We start from the raw sequence: 14,842 nt of genomic DNA, 5'->3' as shown, positions 1-14,842 counted from the left end.
GGGACCGGGGCTTAGTTGAACATATTTAGACTACCACATTTTGTACATTTTGAAATTTTACATGTATACATTGAACCCGGTCACGTACTTATACTTTGGAAGAAATTTTGTGCAACACCTATATACTTACATAGACATGTTTTAGAATTCCACACTTGCTTAACTTCATTAAATTTGGAGTATGATGTGTTGTTTAGTATAATCTCATGCATATTTAATTCATGAATATGAAAGAAATTTGAATATCATTATGCACACGACATAAGTGATGTTCGGAATCTCGAGAGTAGAGCTTTGCTCGACCCTCGAAATTCAGGGCGTTACATCCGATTTTTCTCAAAACCGTGGGAAGGGTCTGCGTTGGTTTTCTTGCAAGGAAACCCTAAAGAGGTGCGAACGTTGGGCTTGGATGCTTCCAAACAGAGGGCTAAGATGAAAGGAAAGGAGCTCATACGGATCTCCCTCATGGTAGCAGTAGAATGCGGTTTCCATTTTTGGAAACGTGGTTGCACTCAGCATTGTTGCACTCATGATTTTGTCGATCCACATGGGAGGAAATGAGTGAGATTTCAGGGGTTCGGTTTGAATCTCCTGTTCTTCAAGATGGATGGTTCAAATCAAACCTTTAGGTCTTGATTGTGGGTCACCGACAGACACACGGTGACAGCTGTTTCAAACAGCATGGGAGGGAAGTCCGGAGAGAACCTCCATTTCGAGAGATATCGGGTCAAACCTGATTTGATTGGGTTTCCAGTCCAGTTCACGGCGGGTGTGCACCAACCGTGTACAGACACCACACAAAAGTGGGGTCCACAATGTTGGTATTTAGAATCTAACCCGTTCATCAGATTCCATGGGCCCATGTCCGACTCGACCAGTTAGTGGGTCCCGCAACAATCTGCATCCTTTGTTTCTAACACGGTTTGCGGAAGGATTCCCTGCTTACAGGAAATCTTGGCGTCGTGGAAGCCTTCCCAATTTTTTTGGAGTGTCTTGGTTGGAGTCAGATCTCCCTCCAATGGAGATTGAATGACTCTGATTTTTTTCTTTGGTTCAGGAGTTTGGCGGTGGAACTCAAGCGAACGTGGTTTGCTTGGACTTTGATGCTGCGAGCGGGGATATGTCAACTTGGTTCGGTCACTGGAGTATGTGGGGTTCACTTTTGGTGATCTTTCGGGAGATCAACCCTGTTTATCTATCTTGCAAGGTCAGGTTAGGTCATGGGCTAAAATATGAGGTGGAGCTGAGTTTTGGATGGGCCACATGATCAGTCGCTCTTACTTACGTTTAGATTGTTCGAATTGCGTGGGTCCCCTTGCGACGATTTCTCGAAGAATCTACTCCATCTGTCCGGTTTGTTACATCATTTTAGGACACGGGGTCAAAATTGAAATAATTCTATTAATCAGGTGGCCCACAGGGTCCAATTGATTCTCAAAAACATTCACCATTGAAAACTTAATTGGAATTCTTGTCTGCACAGTGCCATGCACATGATATCCTATTATTTACAATTTTACCCATTATTTTGTCCAAACTTTTGTCGTCCATAACTCATGACTCCACCATCCAAATGTGATGAGATTTGGTGGGTGGCCTTTATTTTCCACGCTCTTTTCGTTGCCCAAATTTAAGCCTTGATCTCTTGAGGATGACTAAGAGCTCTTTTAATGGTTAGTACGTTTCAAAATTTCAATTTAACGTTTGTACCTACCTAATTGACTAATTACGCGGTGGTTTGCGCTTATACTCCGAGATCTTCATGATGATCAGTTTACCACAATGTTCATGTGGCCCGTTTGGTGGATCCAAATATGACGGATGTTTAGATGACTTGTTAAAAATGTGAAAACTTGATGGTTGGTACTCTAATAGTGCATACAGGTATATGTACGATCAATTTCGCAAACGAATGGACATAAAGTGAGTTTTTGGAGTGATTAGGGGTAGGACGTGTATACCATTAGGTTTGAGTGACTTATACACATATGTAAGTTCCTCGTATTGTAATTCTAATGGTGAGTTAAGCATATTCATATGGGGTGAACAAGATGAACAGATTAGAATTTTGATCTGATAAGTGTACGGACGGATGCAGAGGTCAAGTAGCTAGCTTATTGTGATCTAAGGGCTAAAATTCGACATGTATCGTTAATTTATGATAATTAAGTATGGTATAAAATTTCACATTAAACGGATAATGGGAAACATGCAATCTAGAATTCAGGGGTCTAGGTTAGTGGCATTTTCATAATTACTGTTGATCTAAGAGTTTTGTGAAATCTAATGGTTCTATATGGTTCTATTCCCATTTCTAAGCAATTATTAAAAAAGAACTTAATCTAAATCATTATGGATAAATAGTTATTCACCGATTTAGTCAAGAGAAGGTACATATATCAGACCACATGATCAACGGTCGGATGACTTGATTTATGGATGAAAATCATTCTTAATTGGTCAGATTCACGTTGGAGGATGGATGTAGGGTTAGGTTAGCTAGATTGGTACCATACATGTGTACATAATAGGCTAAATTCATGGTAACACTTGAGGACTGAAACATAAGGGGTGTTACAATTAAACCCCCTTAAAGAGAATTTCGTCCCCGAAATTCAATACTTTTATCTTAAATAGGACGAGGTCAATGTATTTTACCATGTCTCTTATCATTCACCACCTTCCCTATGAAGATGTTTATATGCATAAGTGTTCAGGTCATTTCCTCGACCAGTCCTAGTCTTTGTTTGACTAGTCCAAACTCTGGCTCGACCAATCTAAGAGTTTTTCGACCAGTCCAAGATTTGTTATAAAATTTCAGAATTTTCTGTTGGACTCTCGACCAGTCCTGGAGACTGCTTGACCAGTCAAATGAATAGTGCTCGACCAGTCGTGCAGGCTCGACTCAAAGTCCAGCAGGTTTTTTCGTCCCACTTGACTAGTCGAGTGCATTGCTCGACTAGTCGAGCAGGCCGAGTAATGACCTTATCTTATCGCGCCAAAAATTTTAAAATTTGGTTGGTCCTTTGACCATTTGAACCGACCCTTAGATCAGTAGAGAGAACAGTATTTTCACCTATAAATAGTGGACGAATCTCAGAGTTTTTCATTCATTCCAAGCTATATCAAACCATCACTCTAAGAGATAAGTTCCTGCAATTCTTAAGCTATATTATCTTCATTTTAAATTCTCTTAAATAGCTTTTTGCATTTGATTTTGTGATCTCCATTCAACTCAATTTCATTAAAGAAGGGAATTGTGATTTTACCTTCTTTGAGATCAAAAGCAAATCATGCTAGCCTATGCTGAATTAATCTAAAAATTATTTAGATTTAGAACCTTTCATTTGTGAGACTGGACATTGAACATCTTCGTCTACATCGGATTGGTTCTACCGGGCTTCTTCAGAAGTAGAATTTTCAGATAAGTATCATTTAATCTTTATATATCTTTTGTGGTTTGTGAGGTTGTGCTAGAAAATCTCATTTTTGGTTTTGTCTGGGGTAATCTGAAAAATCTCAGAGTGTGGGGTTTTTGTAATTGTGTAAGCCCATCTAAAGACACAATTATGAAGGTTTTAAGGTGAACCTTTGAAAACCTTTTTCATAGTGAAAGATAATATCCTGAGGGAGTGGATATTAGGAGTGGAGTAGTTGTGTGGCTATTTTTTAATAGTTGGTATACACACAAACGAACCACTATAATTCCTGGATTGTGGTGGATGATTGAATTTGGTTATGTGTGTGAATGTTGTAATTTACTTTATGCACTTGTGGTGAATGGTGTAATTTACTTTATGCACTTGTGGTGAATTTTGTAATACCTTAGTTTATTTCCTTTGCCTCTTTATTTGTTTGGGTTTTTGATACTTACAAATGTTCTAGTAAGGTTGTCCTACCATAAGCCTTTGGTTTTTGGTGTTAGGTTGTCCTTAGAACTAAGTTTGTATTAACCTTTCAAGACTAGTGCTTTTGAGGTTGCTATTTACTTGTGCTATTTTATTATTTGATTGTGCTATCTATCTTTGTATTCTGCATTTATTTTTAATTTAGCATAGTTCTATTCACCCCCCTCTAGGATGTTTAGCTCGGCCCTTTTCAAGTGGTATCAGAGCCTAATAGCTCCTTTTTTATTATTTAGATTCATTTCTGAGCTAACCGATTTGAGCTTATAAGATGTTAAATTTTGATAGCCTCTCAATCACCAGGCCTCCACTTTTTGATGGCTCCAATTATACCTATTGGAAAGCCAGAATGAGAATCTTTTAAGGTCCATAAATGAGAGCGTGTAGCAAGCCACAGTGACTAGATGGACCCCTCTTACCACTGAAGTTACTGGCACTAATGGATCCAAAACTGTAAAGGTTACACCTTATTTTTCTTAGACCACTCTTTAGAAAAATGAGAGTAGTGCCAATGTAAAGGCTTTAATGCAATCACTTGCGCCCTATCACCGGATGAATTCAAAAGAATTATAGCTTGTGATACTGCAAAGCAAGCCTGGGACATTCTAAAAATGACACACGAGGGTGCGGCTATAGTCAAGAAATCTAAACTTAAAATCCTCACCACTTGGTTTGAGGAGATACATATGGAAGAAAGTTAAACTTTCATGGACTTCTATACTAAGTTAAATGACATAGTCAACTCTATGTGGGGTCTCGGTGATAGTATCCCAGAAAGTAAAGTCTGTGCAAAGATTTTGCGCTCATTGCCTGATAGGTTCAATTCTAAGGTCACACTGCCATTCAGGAACTTCGTGATACGGATAATTTGAGGGTTGAAGAGCTTGTTAGTTCTTTACAAACCTATGAGTTAAATTTTAAGGCTCCTAAAGGTAAGTCCATAGCCCTTAAGTCTTCTAAAAATATTTCTCATGATAAAGCTAGTAATTCTGATTGTGAAAATTCTGAAGATGATATGACACTATTAGCCAAGAAGTTTTATAAAATTTTCAAAAGCAAAAAGAGGGTAGATTTTCAAAAACCTTCTGAAAAGAAAAGGACTAGATCTAAAAATTGAAAATTTATTAAAGATAGCCAATGTTTCTATTGCCATGAATACGGGCATCCGACAAACAAATGTCCAAAGTTGGACAAACCTAAGATGAAAGGTAAGTTGGCCACATGGGATGAGGCATCTTGCTCTGAAGCTTTTTCTGAGTCAGATGATTCTGAACCCGAGTCTACTAATGAGGTCAAGGCTTTAATGATTCTAGTCAGAGTCACTTCCTCAGACAGTTGTAATTTAACTTATGATGAAAATCTGAGAAGTGACCCTGAAAATGATGATGATTTACAAGATGCTTATAATGCCCTATACAGGGAAAGTTGTAAGATAGCTGTAAAACTAAAACTTCGAAAAGAAAAGTTTTTAAAGTTAAAAGAAGATTTTAATAATTTAGTTTTAGAAAAATCACATTTTTCTGATTGTTTTGAAAAAGCTAAGTGTGATTTAGATTTTAAAACATCCCAAATTAAAAACCTTAAATCAGAAAATTAAAAACTAAAACTAGAAGTCTCTTCTCTCTTGAGTTTGAAGGATACTTGGAGGTATGCCCAGGGTGATCCTAAACTAGAAGGACTACTAATCGGATCAAGGAAATATGGTGATAGATCTGGTCTGGGCTACGATAAGAATATACCTCCTAAAAGTAAGTCCACTCCACTTAAGTTTGTTAAAAGGGGGGTCCTCTAACTTAAAAGGGAAAAGTCTGAATCAAAATAGTTTCAAAAATTCTAAAACTTTTCAGGCTATGAAACCTAAAAGCAATCATATCAATTATAGAAATCAGAATCATAACCCCTTACCTAAGAAAATTGTTGATTTACTCAAAGAGCTTCTAAAATCTAACTCAAATGGTAGAATATATAATAACTAAAAGCGTAGAAAAACCAACTATACTCCAAAATCCAAAATAGTAATGAAATGGGTCCCTATTGCTTGTCTGGTTGCCCACATCGCTTTCAAGGCATCAAGTCAATCAAAGTAGTATGTAGACAGTGGTTGTTCTAGACACATGGCAGGTGACAAAGATTTGTTCACCAATCTTAAAGATATGACTGATGGCTCAGTTACATTCGGTGATGGTAGCAACTGCAGAATTGTTGGCCAAGGTACGGTTTAACTCTTTAATCTTCCTTCATTTGATAATGTTTTGTTTGTAGAGGGCCTTAAGCATAATCTTTTAAGTATTTCTCAAATTTGTGATAATAAACATAGCGTCAAATTCACCAAGGGTGTGAGATTTCTAATGAGAATGGTTTTGTGATATTAACTGGTCATAGAACATCTGAGAACTGCTATATAGTCAGTGATTCAAGCTTGTCTAAGTTATCGTGTTACATGGTCCAAACCAATGAGACCGAATTATGGCATAAATGCCTAAGACATGTACACTACCGTAATATTTATAGACTGAGCAAAGGTGAAGTAATAAGAGGTCTACCCAAGTTAAAGAAAATGGATAAAATTAGTGGTGAATGTCAGATTGGAAAACAAATTAGGAGTGCTCACAAGAAAGTGAACTCCAATGTCACATCCAAACCCCTTGAACTCCTCCACATGGATCTCGTTGGACCCACTAGAACGGAGAGTCGAGGCAGTAAGAAATATATTCTGGTAATAGTAAATGATTTTACCAGGTATACATGAGTAGTTTTCATGAGAGAGAAATCTGAAACTCTCGATGAAGTGAAAAGGGTACTCAAGCGTATGCAAACTGAGAAGGAATCACATGTCTCTAAAATTTGTAGTGATCATGATTCTGAATTTGACAATATCAATTTTGAGAAGTTCTGTAGCGATCATGGTATATCGCATAAATTTTCTACTCCTAAGACACCTCAACAGAATGGGGTTGTTGAAAGAAAAAAATCGTGTGCTTCAAGAAATGACTAATGTGATGTTAAACAGCATGGAACTTCCTAAAAATCTTTGGGCGAAAGTAGTGAACATGGCTTGTTATATTATTAACCGTGTTTATACTAAAAAATTAAATAACAAGACTACATATGAACTATGGTTCGATAAGAAGCCAACAGTCAAATACTTTCAAGTTTTTGGCAGCAAATGCTATATTCTACGTGACTGAAAAAATCTGGGAAAATTCGACACTAAAAGTGGTGAGGGTATTTTCCTAGGATATGTAGTAAATAGTCGAGCATATTGTGTTCTCAATAAGAGGACTGGTGTAATTCAGGAGTCCGTTAATGTGATTATAGATGATCACCTGAATACACCCATCTCAAGTTCAGAAGTTTCTTTATTTGATAAACCAGACTCTTCATCAAGTTAAAATGACACTGAACTGCGGCCAGTTAAAGACCATCCAACTGATCAAATTCTTGGGAACCCTCTCATTAGTGTGCGCACTTGTAGAAAACTAGAAAATATTTGTAATTATGTGTACTTCACATCCCAGATTGAGCCGACCAATGTAAAAGAAGCTCTTACTGATGAAAACTGGATAGTAGCTATGCAAGATGAACTTAATCAATTTGTAAGGAATGATGTATGGTACTTAGTTCCTAGACCTAATGAGAAACATATTATTAGAACTAAATGGATCTTTAAGAATAAGTCTGATGAATTAGGTAACATTATAAGAAACAAGGCTAGACTGGTTGTACAAGGGTACACTTATATAGAAGGCAACGATTATGATGAAACCTTTGACCTAGTAACTCGTCTTGAATCTATCAGACTATTCATATCCATTGCTTGTTACAAAAATTTTAAAATCTATCAAATGGATGTCAAGAGCGCTTTCTTGAATGATGATCTACATGAGGAAGTATATGTAGAACAACCTACTAGTTTTGAAGACCCTAAACATATTGATCATGTTTATCACTTAAAAAAAGTACTCTATGGTTTAAAACAAGCTCCCATGGCATGGTATGAGAAATTGACTAAGTTTCTACGGAGTCATAACTTTGTAATGGGGAGTGTTGATAAGACACTGTTTGTAAAGAAACACAATGATCACATACTGATAGTACGAATATATGTTAATGACATTATCTATGGATCTCCTTATTCTAACATGTCTGTTAAGTTTGCAGATTTGATGACGTCCAAGTTTGAAATGAGCATGGTTGGAGAACTAAATTATTTTTAGATCTGTAAGTGAAACAACTTGAAGACGGAATCTTTATTTCTCAAACCAAGTATGATCTAAACTTGGTGAAAAAGTTTGGATTCAAGAGCAGTAAAAACTTCGATACTCCTATGAGTATGACACTTAAGCTCTCTAAGGATTCAACAAGTAAAAGTGTAGATCCTAAGTTGTATCGCTAGGTAGTTTATTATATTTAACTACGAGCCAACCTGATATTTCATTCAGCGTAGGAATCTGTGCTAGATATCAATCTGACCGTAAAGAATCCCACCTGATTATTGTTAAGCGTATTTTGAGATATGTCGCAAGTACGACTAATCTTGGTCTTTGGTATCCCCATAATACTAATGTTCAATTAGCCGGTTTTACGGATGCTGATTGGGCTGGTAATATTGATGATCGTAAGTCTACCAGTGATGGATATTTTTATGTTGGGAATTGTGTTGTTTTGTGGCATAGTAAGAAACAGAGTTTCGTATCTCTTTACACAGCTAAGGCTGAGTATATTGTAGCCGGTAATGCATGCACTCAGCTTGTGTGGATGAAGAGGATGTTAAATGATTATGGATTTGCGCAAGTTCTATGGTTCTGTATTGCGATAATTCAAGCGCAATCAACATTTCTAAAAATTTGATCTAGCATTCACGAACTAAGCATATTGACATTAGATATCATTATATTCGTGAATTAGTGGAAGTAAGATTATTTCATTGGATTATATTCAAATAGAAAATCAACTTACAAACATTTTCACAAAACCACTTGACAGAAACAGGTTTGCTAAATTGAAATTAGATATTGGTATGTGTAATATGATGTGAGTTAATTGTGTTTGCTTGTACTATATTACATGTGTTTTTTTTTAATTTTTAAATAAAAAATTGCTGAAAAATGGACATTTTTAAGGTTGCACAACCAGTCGAGTATGAAATTGCGGTAATGACCGCTTTAGTTGAAGTGGGAATATGCCAATATGTCCTGGAGGGGGTGAATAGGACTTTTTAGTATTTTATGACATTTTAAAATCCTATCAATCTTATCCTGAGAAAATATGCATGTATAAGGATTTCTTCAAAGTAACTCTAGTGGCTTCCAAGCCAAATAGAGGATCTAGTCATAAAACTATTTGAAAGATAAACAAGATGCAAATTATAGTTTATGATGGACGTGACTGTGTGTGAGGTGTGATCTCAGATAATCAGATATGCAAACATTTAGGTAAATCACACAAGTAGTAGAAGACAATAGCAATCTCAAACACAATTATTTTTATAGTGGTTCGACTACTTATCTACTCCACTTCCGGAGGAAGTACTCAACCCTTAAGTGTACTGGATCTCACTAACGGAGGTTTCACAACAGATTCACCTCAAACCAGAGGTTTCAAATCAGGTTCACCTCAAAACAGTACAACCTACTCTAGGCTGACTCTAACGTGTCTACACGACACAAGTTAATGCCTCACACAGGAGCAAGGGTCAACACACAACACCCGAATTTTAGGCCATATAGGCCAAGGATCCACACAAGGAACCTTACCAGTTTATGCTCCCATGAGCAAGGGTCAACACACATCACCCAAGTTTTAGACCACACAGGTCAAGGACCTACACAAGGACCTAAGAGTTTATGCTCTGCACAGAGCAAGGGTCAACTCAAAGCACCCCCACGTATGCTCTTATAAGGACTTGAAAGGGGTGAGAAACACCTTAGACCCAATCCTATAGAAGGAATGATCATAAGGGTCCTCTTGACTTTAATGACTTACAAATAAGTAGATGAGCCCCATTCAGCATGTTGATGAAGATCTCCTCCTTTAATGATGAAGAATCTTCAGCTCCCTTGAACCACAACTCAGATGATGTGCCAATGTAAGGCGACGGGTTGGGTTAATGTTATGATGGAGTCCTACTCTATTAAATGTTTTCCTATAAAGGAGAGAGAGCGATTCCAATCATCTATGCATTCAAGGCATCCCAGCTTAATGATTTGTCATTAAGATGGTAGCTGAAGGATCCTTGAATGCGGAAGTTCATTTCCCAATCTACTCTATTGAATGTCAATGATGAGGGTGGATTGGAGGTTGGACTTTCATGAGAGAAAAGGCTTAGGGTATATGATCTAGGTACAAAAGCACTCTCTATTTTCTTTACTAACAACCAAGGGCAAGCTTCATTAAATAGGTAAAAGGTTCCAATGGATATAAAATGGTCACATTTTTGACAGAGTTCGATATCATCGAGCAGGGTCGATATCATTGGGCGTATACTCTTGATAGCATCGACTGACCACTCGATGATACGAACACAACTGTCAAACACTTTTGAAACTTTTTGCCAACTGGTCGAGGAGATCGAGCATACATCAATGTCATTAAATTTTGAACTCCGATTTCATCGACACTGGGTTCGATTCCTCAACATTTGAAAATGTGAGAGCACTTACCTTTGACACTTTAACAGGTATATGATATGATTGAGCATCACTCGATATCATCTGAATTTGAATGTCGATGATATCGATGACAGTGTCGATTCATCAATAATTCTAAGAAATTTTGCTAAAAGCTTGTTAGACAGTTTATGTCCTATTTCGATGACATCGACATTTGAATAATGATTTTATCGAGTGATCCTCGATCCAAGAAAAATAACCTGAAAACTTGTTGGATAGATTTGTGTCCCAATCCAATATCATCGAAGGTCCACCGATATCATCGAGATTTGAATTCCAAGGATATTGAGGACCTTTCGATATATCGAGAATCACATTATTTTCCTTAATAGCATTTTGGACACAACTGACCAGATGTCGATTTTATCGAGTCGACTCGATAGACTCGAGATTCAAATTTCGATGATATCGAACAGTCTACGATTCATTGATAATTCAGTCCAGAGATCTTTGTGGTGGTTGGATATCTTAAGTCCTCATTTCGATAATATCGAGTGAGCTTCGAGGACATCGATAACAGGGTTCGATTTCATTGAGCCATGTATCGATAAATCGACAAAGGTAGAAAACTTAAAGATTTTCCTATTTTTTGAAAAAAGTTTTCTAACCAAAAACCCTAGGATGTTCTATTCAATTTTAAGGGTTTTAATTACCTGGTGTTTTGGGACATCGGATGTGGGGCTAAGATTTACCTGTGGTGAGTTCGGGCACACATCCTATTGAGGAAGACGCTTGATCAATCTTCCTATTGGGCTCCTTTGTCTTGTTGACTCAACGGTCACACTAATTGACAAACCAGGGCACTTTCAATCTCCCCCTTTGTCAATTACGTGACAAAACACCAAAACACCCTAGAACAACTTCTAAACTAACACCCTAAATTATGTGTACATGAACTTTACACAATTTTACAAAGATATCTAGTTCACACACACATATGACTATGTCATTTAGTAGCTGCTCCCCCTTAACAGCAATCTCCCCCTGTCTTCTTGCAGCTGCTCCCCCTAACACCTGTACCAACATTCACAAATACACAATTTCCTCTAGGGTGTGGATTTGTTCTCCCCCTTTTTGTCAGTCATTGGCAAAGGGAAATATAACAATGGATATTGACTGAAGTTGAAGCATATGGGAGAACCAAAATACAGATAGTATAAGCAGAATAGATAGATAGAAAAAGGACATCTCATTATAGAAAAACATGTATGCATATTAGGTCACAGGAGACCAGTGGAATGATCAGATAATAATGATATGAAGATAAAGACCAAAACCTAAGCAAGAAATATGCAGGAGAAAAGAACAATTCACAGTTCATGCCAGTATTGCATAGAACATCCGAGTATGATATGACAACAGATATATAGATAGAGGAATCATCACATAGCTAAAATTTAAAAAAAATCCAAAAGACGAACTGCCCAAGCTTGGCAGTTGTACAACATCCATTCTAAAAACAACAAAACCATCCAATTTGTCCCAAACATGAGCACAACAAAAAGAAGAAGTCTATGTGGACACCAAAAAGAAGTTAGCTGAGATGTCTAGATACAGCCGTAGCGACATCACACTTCCTAGTTGGCACCTAATGCCAGCGAGTGTCGCCATTTGTGAGCAAGTCCACTACTTGCTAACTAATATGCTGGAGGGCATCAACTTTATCTTCAATCGCTGTGAGGCGCCTTTCACAGTTGTAAAGACGTTCCCCATACCAGCCATCCCGGTAAGCAGATGACGTTCAACGTGATGATTCCGATGATTGGTGGACTCCGGACTGAGCAGCGGGGTAGGATTGGATCCCCATGGCGTAGGTGGATACGAGGGTTGATCATTGTGTTCAGCCAGCTATATAAGAGGACTATTCGCTGGAAGAAAGGAAGTGAAGCATAACTGTTGTGCCTCCTGGACTGCGTTGTCATCGAACCATGCTTCTGGATGAACAACAACTGATGTGGCTGGGAGGCTGAAATAATGAGCAAGTTTGCATATGAGTGCAGGAAATGGCAGCGTATCCCGATGATCGCCTCGGATTATATGAATGAGCTGCCCTAGAAGAAGAGTTGGAAGGTACACTTGGATCTCTTGATACACATCATAAAGGACATTTAGTATAAAGGGAGTAAGGTGACTACCCTTTACATCACATGGATACACATTAGTCCCTAGGATGCTATGGAGAACTTTGAAAAAGGGTCCAAGGTGATTGATGTGAACAGAATTTTCATCATTCTGGGGAATAGTGGTGCCATTCCATAATGTGCGTGTTGTCTCTCCCCAAACACCCAACCCATTTAGATTTTGATCTGTCACGAGGATTCGAGTGACTTCGAGGTTTAGAAGACGTTCAAGAGTGATGGGAGTGATGAGTTTTGAGTGATGCACAAGCTTGATTCGAATACAAGGAGGATTATCATGAATGATATGACAACTATTGAAGAATTCATGAATCAAGCCCAGTTAATAGGGTCCACCAAGATTTATGATATTCTGCCACCCTATCACTTCCAAGAGAAGATCCACGCCAAATGGCTCAATGGCACTGTTAAGGACAAGGCGTTCAACTATGGTGGCTGGACCTCCTTCCATCGGATTGAGATGAGATTGACTGGATTTAGGTTGCTTATTTTTTATTTTGATGATTGAGGAAGATTCTTACATTTGCTTTTTACCATGGTTTGTCTGTGAGAAGAGCCCAAAAAGGTAGGTAAAGGTAGGGAGAAACAACCAGAGAAGAGAAGGAATGAGTTGATTTAAATCGAATGCACACTTCTCTTTTATAGCAGAATCTCTGATGATATTGATACCGCATCAATGACATCAAAATCAGGCTCGTAATGATATCAAAGACTGTGCCAATGACCGTTGGGAAGACACAAATATTCAACAGATATTGAGGCAATTTGACTGTTGGGAAGGATCGACGGTTATAACATTGCATTCCCGAGATTCGTCGATTTCATCGATGGTGAATGTTGATATCATCGACATTTGAATATCGATGATATCGAATGTAGCTAGATATCATCGAGTATGTGGAGATGTAGCATTTTCATTCTCATGGCTGACATGGTTAATTCATGAAGTTTAGACTTGTTGCTAATAATTAACCATGAATATCTTAGTTTGAAGATTTTCCTATTTGAACCATTTTAACTGAGACATCATCAAAGAGTACATATTCCGATTGATTTTTAAAGATCAATAAACCTGTTTGCATCAAGAGGTTTTGTTAGGATATCAACAAGTTGCTTTTCTGTAGACACATAATCCAACACAATAATCTTATTTTCATAAGTTCTCGGATAAAATGATGATGGATGTCAATATGTTTGGTTCGAGAATGTTGAACAAGATTTTTTGAGATGTTGATAGCACTTGTGTTGTCATGGAAAAGACTCATTGTGGATTGCTCAATCCCATAATCCAATAACATTTGTTTTATTCAAAGGAGTTGAGCACAGCAACTACCTGCAGGAATATTTTCAGCCACGGCGGTGGACAAGGATATTGAATTTTGTTTTTTAATTTGCCAGGAGACTAGACAATTTCCAATATAAAAACATCCTCCACTTTTCGATTTTCGATCATCCAAATTTCCAGCCTAATCGGCGTCAGAGTATCCAGCAATGGTGGTGGATGTTTCAAATGGATACCACAGCTCGAAAGAGGTAGTTCCTACTATGTATTTGATGATTCTCTTAACAGCCGCTAGGTGGGATTCCTTAGGATTTGCCTGATATCGAGCACATACTCCCACACTAAAAGATATATCTAGATGACTGGCTGTGAGATAAAGTAGGCTTCCTATCATACTCCGATAGAGATGTTGATCCACACTTTTCCCATTAACATCTTTGGAGAGTTTGAGTGTGGTGCTCATAGGAGTATGATAAGTACGTCCAGATTCGAGCCCAAATCTTTTCACCAAGTCGTTTGCATATTTGGCCTAACATATGAAGATTCCATCATTTGACTACTTCACTTGTAAGCCTAAAAGAAGTTCAATTCACTGACCATACTCATTTCAAATTATGATTTCATGAGATCAGCGAATTTGTATGCAGTATCTTCACATGTTGAACCAAGAACTATATCATCCACATAGATCTGTGCAATGAGCAATGAATCCTTTGTCTTTTGAGTGAATACTGTTTTATTTACATTTCCCCTGCAAAATTTATGATCCAAAAGAAATTTCGTCAATCGTTCATACTAAGCACGTGGTGCTTGTTTGAGACCATAAAGTGCTTTGTTCAGATGATA

This window comes from Magnolia sinica, chromosome 13, assembly GCF_029962835.1.
Source record: "Magnolia sinica isolate HGM2019 chromosome 13, MsV1, whole genome shotgun sequence".
NCBI classification, from domain to species: domain Eukaryota; kingdom Viridiplantae; phylum Streptophyta; class Magnoliopsida; order Magnoliales; family Magnoliaceae; genus Magnolia; species Magnolia sinica.
Note: the sequence above shows the minus strand (reverse complement) of the source record.